Source organism: Triticum aestivum, chromosome 3B (assembly GCF_018294505.1).
Source record: "Triticum aestivum cultivar Chinese Spring chromosome 3B, IWGSC CS RefSeq v2.1, whole genome shotgun sequence".
NCBI classification, from domain to species: domain Eukaryota; kingdom Viridiplantae; phylum Streptophyta; class Magnoliopsida; order Poales; family Poaceae; genus Triticum; species Triticum aestivum.
The window spans coordinates 128,071,520-128,077,471 of NC_057801.1; positions in this window are offsets into that span (position 1 = coordinate 128,071,520).

Consider the following 5,952-nt stretch of genomic DNA (forward strand, 5'->3'; position numbering starts at 1 on the left):
CCCTGTAACTTGCAACTGGGTCCCATCCATAGTCACTAAGAGTAAACTGGCTGAGTTTGTGAAGTCTGGCCACCTTCCGAAAAAGAAGGTCATGTCTTATCGTGCCCCTAACTCATCTGAAGAGAGGCCTCAACCCAAAGAAGGAGATGTGATAGTTTTCACGGATCACATGAACCAGGGATTTGCCCCTCCCGGCTCAAAATTCTTCAGGGAAGTTTTGAATTCCTTTGATCTTAGACCTCAAGACATTGGACCCAATTCCGTGTCAAACCTTTGCAACTTCCAAGTCTTCTGCGAGGTGTACCTGGGAGAGGAGCCAAGTCTGCTTTTGTTCAGAGAACTTTTTTACTTGAACCGGCAGAATGAACGTGCCAACGGGCCTAGTCCTGAGCATGGCGGCATCTTGATCCAGCGGCGGAGAGATTGCCTTTTTCCTTATGCTGAGCTGCCGAGTCACCCAAAAGATTGGAACCAGACGTGGTTCTACTGTCAAGACACTTCACCGGCTGATGAGAAGCCTCTGCCCGGTTTTCGCGCCCTGCGCCTTGAGTCCAACCATCAGCTGGCGGATAAGTTGACCGATGTTGAGCGCCTGCCTCTCAATCCCACCATCAAGAAGATCAAAGCTCTTTTAGGAAACGGGTTAAACGGCATCGATCTGGTCCAGGTCTGGGTCACCTGGCAAATACTACCATTAAGCTGCCGCTCCGGCTTAATGTGTACTTACACAGGCAAGAAGGAAGATCCAATGCGTCATAGTCCTAACGATTTACCAGATGATGTGGTAGATGCTACAACCTAGTCACTGCTGAAGGAGGGCACTGTAACTAGCAATGCCTTCGGCTTACTTCCCTTCTGCAAGAAGAACCTGACCCCTGTAGTGAGTTACCAATCTTAATAAATACTCTTTAACATGTTATACCTTCTTTGTACTTATGATTCCTTATCTTTTTCCATAGGCCGGTGATAATTTCTGGAAGGTCAAATATGACCACGAGGCTGCCAAACAAGCCAGGGCAGCCAAGAAAACCGAAAGGAAGGCCGCCAAGATGGGCACCTCAAAGAAGAAGAAACCCAGCGCCTCCGATATGTTTAAATTAGATGACTCTTCTTCGGATGATGAAGAGGTAATCCTTTGATTTTCTTAACTCCTTTGTTATTATTTTACTGACATTCTATCCTTTCAAGAGGATACAGGGAACAGTCAAGCAATTGATGAAGAGGTAACTATAATCTCCTCCGACTCAGAGCCTTTGCCAAAGCAAAAAATCCGAAGGGTGATCCGGAAAGTAAGATTTTCACATCCTCTAGCTTACCAAGCTCCTCAATTTCTTTTGAAGCAAAAACAGCTTGAGAACTGGAGGTAGACTCGGGCCAATCAAGACGCAGAACTCTCCTCCGGCTTACCCGATGTAACCAGGAAGCGTCGGACCGAGGTTATCTCCGATTTACGTTCTGTTTTACCTTTGGCGGGTTTGATTCGCCAACCTCTCAATTCATCAGACTCCAATTATCAGGATACCTCTCCTTCTTCCGACGAGTTTATGCAATCAAACATGCCGGCTTTCAAAACGGCTCCCGGGTAATGTAACCTTTCTTACTTTAAGTTTTACCGTACTTATGCTTTAATACTCATCCTTCTATCTTTATTGATAGCCTGCAAGTGAAGCCCGACAAGAGGGCAAGGAAAAATAAGCCATCCCAAGACCCGGTTGTCACTGAACCGGCGCTTGACTTGTCCGCTCCTGATAGCTCCACCCATCAACCACCGCCTGAACTGGCTTCTGATATTCCAATGCCAAGTTCTGACCCGCCTACTGAAGATGATATTCACAACTCTGATAACCCGGAAGCTCCTAGTCCGGCCAAGACGACTGACTCGGAAGTTGAATATCCGAAGAGTCAATTTATTGAACTGGGCCGGCCTACTATTCTTGCCCAATGCACTGCCAAGGAAGAGTTTGCCCAACGTCGAAAAGCCAAACAGGACATCACTGACTATACTCACTTAAGCATTGGTGATATAGTCTCGGGCTATCTGAACCAAGTGCATATTAGTCGTGACCTGGAAATTGACATGGTGAAACAATACAACACAAATCTGAGGTATAACCTATGCTATTTTCCTGAATCTTACTTACTGTACCAGCCCCCAAGTCTATTGCTTATGAATACATATGTTGTAGACTTTAGAAATCTGCTTACTATTTGTTTGTCCGGTTTACACAGAATATATTTAACCCAGTGATAGTATGATACTTTGAACTTGTGTTACACATTAGCCCCCAAGTGTCAAGTATCTTTACTTGTAAAGTGCTTGAGACTTAATACGTATGACTCGGTAGGGTTGGTTAAAAATTCTTTAAGCATACATTAGCCCCCAAGTGCCAAATATCTTGACTTGTAAAATGTTTTGGGACTTGAATGTCACATTACCATGATTCTTACCATAACCTGGTATCAATACAGGCCACCATAAGTCAATTTGAGTCGGAGCTTGCTGACCTGAAGCGCCAGCTGAAAACTCAAGAGCTTAAAACTCAGAAAGCCAACTCCAAGTTTGAATTCAGCGTCTCTGAACAAGAGAAGTTGAAGCAAAATTTCGAGTCAAAGAAGAAAATCTGGGCTGATGAGAAAACTTCATTGGTGACTCAGGCCGAGATGGCAGAAACAGCTCTTGCAGAGGCAACAACTGAGTTATCTGACTTGAAACGACAGATATCCCAAATGGTCTCAGCCATCTTCGGTAAGTTACTGTGCAAAACCTCAAGCATTGTAATCTTCCAGTGACTATTGTAATGGTTACCTCCGGCTCATTGTTATGCTTGTGAACATACAGGCCCCATGAGTACCAACCTCAAGCAAAACATGCTGATCAAGCTTAAGGTGGTTTACACCTTAGTGGAACAGCTGTACTCCGGGTGACAACGTGCCTTGGCCGTTGTGGCCTTATCAAATACCACTCCCCACCTCCTACAAGATGTGCTGAAGCATCTCGTAGTGCTGCCTCAACGAATTCAGGATTTAAGGCGGGCATCTTCAAGAGCCGGAGCCGTGGCCGCATTAAGCTAGGCAAAGGCATGGGTGCCAGAGCTTGACTTGGCTGACCTCTCTCTTGGATATCCAAGCCTGAAGGAGGACGGTACTGCATTTGATGATCAAGATTTCACCGCCCGTGTCAAAGTCGTACGTCCCTTGGCTACCCTTATTGGGAATGATACTGATCTTACTAAGTATTCGCCCGGCTATGATAGCGAGAACCAGAGAATCCCAAACATTCCATACGACCAAGTCAGCCTGATCCCTCCAACGCGTAAGCATACCTTTGCCCCTGAAGTGGACCCAACCGGTTTAATAGATGACGAGGCTGAGTTTGAAGCCTTGAGTGGCATTGACTGGGCCTCATCCACCTTCCAGGTTAAAGCAACCGATGGAGAGGCGGAGAAGGATAACCCGGAGTCTTCAAGCCCGCCGAACGAATGAACTGCCAGGCGTTTTATAACTTTGCCAAAACAATGCTTCACTTATTCAGACTCAGGGAGTCTTGTAATAGGAAAGAAAAAACCTCTTAATGTTTGTCATGCCCTTGCGCATGTTTATGGTGCTTATTACTTTCATAAGCCGCCATCACTATATTTTGCTGGCTTACATTGACCACTTATTTCCTTGATGTTTAACTTGCTTTGCCTTATCTTGCACATAAAACAAGCAAAATTTTCTTGGCGGTTTATCGCGCCAGGGGTTTATATAGAGTATTGATAATCCGGAACATAACCCAAAGAATTTTCTCGGGTCTCCTCCTCCGACTTACGTGAGTCTTTGTGCTCTCGAACATCGATGAGGTAATATGACCCGTTGTGCAGATTCTTGCTGACCACAAAGGGCCCTTCCCGTGGCGGGGATAGCTTGTGCATGTCAGACTGATCCTGGATGAGCCGGAGCACCAAGTCGCATTCCTGAAAGGTTCTGCTCCTAACCCGGCGGCTATGATAACGGCGCATGTCTTGTTGATAAATCGCCGAGCGGGCTATTGCCAAGTCTCGCTCCTCATCTAATAAGTCAAGTGCATTTTGACGAGCTTCTTCGTTGTCAGCCTCAACGTAAGCCGCCACACGGGGTGAATCATGCCGAATGTCAATTGGCAGGACCGCCTCTGCACCATACACCATAAAGAAAGGCGTGTAGCCTATAGATCTGTTAGGCGTAGTGTTGATGCTCCATAACACAGAAGGTAACTCCTCCACCCAACAACCCGGAGTCCGCTATAAGGGGACTAAGAGCCGGGGCTTGATACCTTTCAGGATCTCTTGATTAGCTCTTTCTGCTTGACCATTGGATTGAGGATGAGCAACAGCCGAAACATCAAGCCGGATATGTTCTCTTTGACAGAACTCTTCCATGGCACCCTTGGAGAGATTAGTGCCATTATCAGTTATGATGCTATGTGGGAAACAAAAACAAAAGATCACATTTTTCATGAATTGAACCACCGTGGCTACATCACACTTACTGACCGGCTCTGCCTCAACCCACTTTGTAAACTTATCCACTGCCACCAGGAGATGTGTCTTTTTATCCTTAGACCTCTTGAAAGGCCCAACCATGTCAAGCCCCCAGACCGCAAATGGCCAAGTGATTGGGATCATCCTCAATTCTTGAGCCGGCACATGAGCTCGTCGTGAGAACTTTTGACAACCATCACATTTGCTGACGAGATCTTCTGAATCAGCATGAGCCGTCAGCCAGTAGAAACCTTGATGGAAAGCTTTTGCTACCAGAGATTTTGACCCGGCATGATGGCCACAATCCCCTTCATGGATCTCACGAAGTATTTCTTGGCCTTCCGTAGGGGACACACAATGTTGAAACGCCCTAGTTACACTTAGGTGATGTAACTCGCCGTTAACAATCATCATTGATTTGGAGCGCCTGACGATTTGTCTTGCCAAGGTCTCATCCTCAGGTAACTCACCCTAGGTCATATAAGCCAAATAAGGCACTGTCCAATTCGGGATAACGTGAAGAGCCACCACCAGCTGTGTCTCCGGGTCTGGCACCACTAGCTCTTCCTCGGTAGGCACCTTAACAGAAGGGTTACACAAAATATCGAGAAAGGTGTTAGGCAGTACCGGTTTACATTGAGATCCCAACCGGCTTAAAGCCTCAGCCGCCTCATTCTTCCTTCGATCAATGTGCTCCACTTGATAACCCATGAAGTGACCAGCCACAACATCTACTTCACGACGATAAGCCACCATAAGGGGATCCTTAGAATCCCACTTGCCTGACACCTGTTGAGCCACGAGATCTGAGTCGCCCAAACACCTTACCCGGCTTAAGTTCATCTCTTTAGCCATTCGGAGACCATGGAGTAAGGCCTCGTACTCAGCTGCATTGTTAGTACACCGAAACATAAGCCGGAGTACATAACAAAATTTGTCACCTCGAGGGGAAGTTAAAACAACTCCTGCCCCCGAGCCTTCCAGCTGCTTGGACCCGTCAAAATGAATAGTCCAATATGTGTTATCCGGCTTCTCCTCAGGCGCCTGTAACTCTATCCAATCATTGATAAAATCCACCAAGGCCTGAGAATTAATAACAGTATGTGGCATGTACTTTAAATCATGAGGCCCAAGCTCGATGGCCCATTTGGCGACTCGTCCTGTGGCCTCCCTATTTTGGATGATATCTCCCAAAGGGGCAGAACTTACCACAGTTATGGGATGACTTTGAAAGTATTGCTTAAACTTCCGGTTGGCCATAAACACTCCGTAAACGAGCTTCTGCCAATGTGGATACCTTTGTTTAGACTCAATGAGCACCTCACCGATGTGATAAACCGGCCGTTGAACCGGACGTTCCTTGCCAGCTTCCTTACGCTCCACCACGATGGCAACGCTGACGGCTCGTGAATTGGCAGCCACATATAACAGCAGAGGCTCTTTATCAATG